The following is a 6000-nucleotide window of genomic DNA, read 5'->3' on the forward strand; positions in this document are numbered from 1 at the left end:
GTATTTTACCCCTGCCACCTTTAGAATTTGGAAGCGAATATTCCAGTCAACATTGTCAAAAGCTTTCTCTAAGTCTACAAATGCTAGAAACGTAGGTTTGCCTTTCCTTAATCTATTTTCTAAGATAAGTCGTAGAGTCATTATTGCCTCACGTGTTCCAACATTTCTACGGACAGCTATCGCAAAAGCAGAATTCGACGTTATGCTCAGAGAACGAATCATACGACCATCTAGAAGTCCTCGGTCTTCTCCCCTACACCTCTTGCCTAAGAAAAGAGGCACCTGACGCTCATGTGCAGATCACGCACTCTCAGTGACCTGGCAGTACGAGATAGGTTCACCGTGCCTCTATTGCGCGACTACAATTACGCGCAACAAGGCACTACGATGTTTACTGCATTGGACTGCGCTAAGGCGTGTACCCAGATACCAGTTGTAGAGGAAGACAGTCCAAAAACGGCAATTTTCATCCCTTTTGGCTTATTTGAAAGCAAGTACATGAGATTTGGCTTGAGAAACGCTGCACAAACTTGACAACGTTTTATCGACTCAGTATTGCAAGGACTGTCTTGCTGTTTCGCGTATCAGATTAAAACTGTGTGCCGGACCGAGACTCGAACTCGGGACCTTTGCCTTTCGCGGGCAAGTGCTCCACCAACTGAGCTACCCAAGCACGACTCACGCCCCGTCCTCACAGCCTTACTTCTGCCAGATCTCGTCTCCTACCTTCCAAACTTTACAGAAGCTCTCCTGCGAACCTTGCAGAACTAGCACTCCTGAAAGAAAGGATATTGCGGAGACATGGCTTAGCCACAGCCTGGGAGATGTTTCCAGAATGAGACTTTCACTCTGCAGCGGAGTGTGCGCTGATATGAAACTTCCTGGCAGATTAAAACTGTGTGCCGGACCGAGACTCGAACTCGGGAGCTTTGCCTTTCGTGGGCAAGTGCTCTACCAACTGAGCTACCCAAGCAAAGGTCCCGATTTCGAGTCTCGGTCCGGCACACAGTTTTAATCTGCCAGGAAATTTCGTATCAGCGCACACTCCGCTGCAGAGTGAAAATCTCATTCTATCTAGATGACGTTTCAATTTCTTTGTCAACTGCAGAATGACATGAAGAACATCTGTTACAAGTTTTAGAGTGGCACAACAAATATGGGGTAGTCTTAAATACAGCCAAATGTGTGTTTGGGCAGTCGCAGATTGATTTTTTAGGACACTGAATCTCTTCTAAAGGCTCACTTCCCCGACCAGGAAAAGTGGAAGTCATATTGCAGGTTACACGCCCGTACACAGCTCATGAGCTACGTCAGTTTCTTGGTGTGCTCAATTGCTACCATCGACATCTGCCAAACTCTGCTGAAGTACCAGAACCACTCACTGCAGCACTGGTCGGTCTGGAAATCGAGGAAACTTCGCCGATTCAACATAACAGCGCTTGCATTAGTAGTGGGGGCGAGCCAGACAGCGATCGCAGCCGTGTTGCAGCAAAATACAGGAAGGTCCGCGGCAGCCTTTGGCATTTTACTCACACAAGCCGTCGGCATCTCTATGTCTGTGGAGTTCATACGATCTAGAACACCTCGCGATGTATGTTGTTGTGGTCTTCAGTCCACGGAATCCAAACTGATCTTCCCCGAGGTCGGCTTCTACCAGTTTTTCTATTCGTCTGTAAAGAATTCGTGTTAGTATTTTGCAGCCGTGACTTATTAAACTGATAGTTCAGTAATTTTCACATCTGTCAACCCCTGCTTTCTTTGGGATTGGGATTATTATATTCTTCTTGAAGTCTGAGGGTATTTCGCGTGTCTCATACATCTTGCTCACCACATGGTAGAGTTTTGTCAGGACTGGCTCTCCCAAGGCCGTCAGCAGTTCCAATGGAATGTTGTCTACTCCGGGGGCCTTGTTTCGACTCAGGTCTTGCAGTGCTCTGTCAAACTCTTCACGCAGTATCTTATCTCCCATTTCATCTTCATCTACATCCTCTTCCATTTCCATAATATTGTCCTCAAGTACATCGCCCTTGTATAGACCCTCTATATACTCCTTCCACGTTTCCGCTTTCCCTTCTTTGCTTAGAACTGGGTTTGCATCTGAGCTCTTGATATTCATACAAGTGGTCCTCTTTTCTACAAAGGTCTTTTTAATTTTCCTGTAGGCAGTATCTATCTTACCCCTAGTGAGATAAGCCTCTACATCCTTACATTTGTCCTATAGCCATGCCTGTTTAGCCATTTTGCACTTCCTGTCGATCTCATTTTTGAGACATTTATATTCCTTTTTACCTGCTTCATTTACTGCATTTTTGTATTTTCTCCTTTCATCAATTAAATTCAGTATCTCTTCTGTTACACAATGATTTCTATTAGCCCTCGTCTTTTTACCTACTTGATCCTCTGCTGCCTTCACTATTTCATCTCTCAAAGCTAACCATTCTTTCCCCCATTCTTGTCTATCGTTCACTAACGCTCTCCCTGAAATTCTCTACAATCTCTGGTTCTGTCTGTTTATCCAGGTCCGCCGGCCGGAGTGGCCGCGCGGTTCTAGGCGCCACAGTCTGCAGCCGCGCGACCGCTACGGTCACAGGTTCGAATCCTGCCTCGGGCATGGATGTGTGTGATGTCCTTAGGTTAGTTAGGTTTAATTAGTTCTAAGTTCTAGGCGACTGATGACCTCAGAAGTTAAGTCGCATAGTGCTCAGAGCCATTTTTTGTATCCGGGTCCCATCTCCTTAAATTCCCGCCTTTTTGCAGTTTCTTCAGTTTTAATCTACAGTTCATAACCAATAGATTGTGGTCAGAGTCCACATCTGGCCCTGGAAATGTCTTACAATTTAAAACCTGGTTCCTAAATCTCTGTCTTACCATTATATAATCTATCTGAAACCTGTCAGTATCTCCAGGCTTCTTCCATGTATACAACCTCCTTTTATGATTCTTGAGCCAAGTGTTAGCTATGTAAGAGGCAGTAAAATATTTTCGACATCAACTGGAAGCGAGAGAAATCACTATCTTCGCTCATCGTAAGCCGTTGACGTATACGCCCAGACAGAATAACAACAGCTCACCGTGCCAGCACAACACACTAGCGTTTTTAGCAAAGTTCAGTACTGACATTGCCAACGGCCTTGCCACAGTGGTAACACTGGTTCCCGTCAGATCACCGAAATTAAGCGACGTTTCGGCCGAATTGCAACGGCCTTCCTCAGGGCACTACTGGTTTTGCATGGGGATAGGTGCTTCTATTTATTACAGAATATCGATGTCTGACGTTACTGTTGTAAAACTTTGAATTGGCCCTCTAATATGACTGGCCAGTCATGACGTAAGGGAAGATGGAAGGAAGGAGGCTATTCGTGCATGTCCATGTCGTCAGCGATTGGTAGCACCTATCCCCATGCAAAACCAGAAGTGCCCTGAGGAAGAACGTTGCAATGCGGCCGAAACGTCGGTTTTAGTTTATTATTGTTGTTAGTTTTTAGCAATGACGCAGCATAACACCCAGATGAATTTTAATCACTATGCCACCGGTCTCGCTGAAGCCTACGTTTTTATATCAGAGACTGACATTGTCACGCACGCCTTGTAAATAATTGTTAACGCTTATTGCATGAAAGGTGACGGAGTGTCTTTATTAACAGAATGGCCTAATGAGTGATTGCCTGTACTAGTAGAGGTTGGAACGCCAGTGGAGATGAACCGGCAGGCAGAACTCAAGCTCTGGGTGGAAAGCTCGCACAGGTGTTGGTCCTGCTTAAACACAGGGAGTAGCTAGACGGACGTCGTGGCGCCTGAGCTCTGGAGCACAATACGGTGACGGCCGGCCGCTATTGTAGTAGGACCGGAAGGATAACCAGATAGTACTTCCGAACTCTTCAAATTTTGGACGTAGGTGCGAGGAACGAAGAAGCAGCACCTCGGAAACGATGCAGGCTGGGTTATTTCCAAGGATTTTTACTCAGAAGCGTACCATTGAACGAGTATAGGTATTTCCTCGCAAACTTTCCGCGCTGGATGACAAAAGACTAAAATATGGTTGGTCGGCGTTCAGAAGAATCAGTAGTGAGAGAGAATATTCCGTGATTACGAGAATATGATTCGCTTTCTGTGTTACGAGGGTGGGAAGGCGAGCCTTGCTGGGAGGCCAGCGGTGGAGAGACGAGATCTTCTGTTGTGAGCGCCCGTGTGTGACGGTCGCTCGGTATCAGCTTTGTTCGTACAGATGGAGTTACTCTCTTTGCTCTCAGGAGAGTTTATAGTTAGAAGAGTTAGGCACCGTACTGTTGCAAACCTATACGATTCTGGACTTCACCTCCAGGTTGGAAGTCGTTGTTGAGTACGCAGCGTTCAGTATTTGAGAGCACTTCTTCTGCCTATACTTACGTTGAGACGTTATCTGAACTCCGTCCTTGTGGCTGCGAGTTCCTGTTTCTCGTCTGTAGAACACAGAGAGGAGAAGGCAGTATTAGAGTATATTAGTCGGAGGACCGCCTCCTGCCGTCCTAGTGTTTGAAAAAGTTTATTTGTGGCTGGAGTTCTTCCCTCGTCGCAGACGAGTACGAGAACAGAATGAGAATTTTCACTCTGCAGCGGAGAGTGCGCTGATATGAAACTTCCTGGCAGATTAAAACTGTGTGCCCGACCGGGACTCGAACTCGGGAACTTTGCCTTTCGCGGCCAAGTGCTCTACCAACTGAGCTACCCAAGCACGACTCACGCCCCCTCCTCACAGCTTTACTTCTGCCAGTACCTCTTCTCCTACTTTCCAAACTTTACAGAACTAGCACTCCTGAAATAAAGGATATTGCGGAGACATGGCTTAGCCATTCTGGAAACATCCCCCAGGCTGTGGCTAAGCCATGTCTCCGCAATATCCTTTCTTTCAGGAGTGCTAGTTCTGCAAGGTTCGCAGGAAAGCTTCCGTAAAGTTTGGAAGGTAGGAGACGAGGGACTGGTAGAAGTAAAGCTGTGGGGACAGTGCCTGAGTCGTGCTTGGGTAGCTCAGTTGGTAGAGCACTTGCCCGTGAAAGGCAAAGGTCCCGAGTTCGAGTCTCGGTCCGGCAGACAGTTTTAATCTGCCAGGAAGTTTCATATCAGCGCACACTCCGCTGCAGAGGGAAAATCTCATTCTGGAAACATGCCCCAGGCTGTGGCTAAGCCATGCCTCCGCAATATCCTTTCTTTCAGGAGTGCTAGTTCTGTAAAGTTTGGAAGGCAGGAGACGAGGTACTGGCAGAAGTAAAGCTGTGAGCGCCGGGCGTGAGTCGTGCTTGGGTAGCTCAGTAGGTAGAGCCCTTGCCCGCGAAAGGCAAAGGTCCGGAGTTCGAGTATCGGTCCGGTACACAGTTTTAATGTGCGAGGAAGTTTCGAGTACGAGAACCATCGCTTCGACGCACCGGACGCAGTACATACGGTGATATCGCAAATTGCTTCGGCTTATTAGGCCTATAAAGCTAAACAGCTGTGATGACGTTACTTCCACTGGGGTTCCACACCACCGTAGATCATCTTTGAAAGTAGTGTCTTCTAGTGTTTGGTACGTAGATGATGTCAGTCATTTCGCGTTAGGGTTAATAGACCGCACAGTCATAATAAGGGGCACAATTGCGCAATTGATTAATAATTTTAGTTAGGAAATATAGACAATTTACTTAAAGGGTTGATTTTAATCTATAACAAATATATATTGAACAACAACGTTTATCAATTAGTAGTATTAGTTGCCTTCATCATTCATTTATGTTTACATACGTAAAAAAGAGCATTAAGAGATCCTAAGGTCTGTTCAGGGAGTAGTCAGACAGGACCAAATCATCATTTTAGCGTTTATTATTTGCCGTTGGGCACATTCATTTTTACACTTCCCCTCTCCAAGTTTCGAGACGCAGCATTCCTGCTATCTACATCGATCGTGACTTAGCATGCTGCTCCGAACATACGGCATCAGACATGCACAACACCCGCCGTACGCTGGCCCGCACGAGGTGTTCTGACGAG

The 6000-nt window shown here is 46.5% G+C and overlaps 1 non-coding gene across 1 annotated transcript; it reads left to right on the forward strand.

The window, feature by feature from the left end:
- The first annotated feature begins 4992 nt into the window (after positions 1–4992).
- On the forward strand, positions 4993–5067 carry Trnas-uga (transfer RNA serine (anticodon UGA)). The gene has a single exon. It is a non-coding gene; the product is annotated as a tRNA-Ser (tRNA).
- Positions 5068–6000: the final 933 nt, after the last annotated feature.

Source organism: Schistocerca nitens, chromosome 12 (genome assembly GCF_023898315.1).
Source record: "Schistocerca nitens isolate TAMUIC-IGC-003100 chromosome 12, iqSchNite1.1, whole genome shotgun sequence".
Classification (NCBI taxonomy): Eukaryota; Metazoa; Arthropoda; class Insecta; order Orthoptera; family Acrididae; genus Schistocerca; species Schistocerca nitens.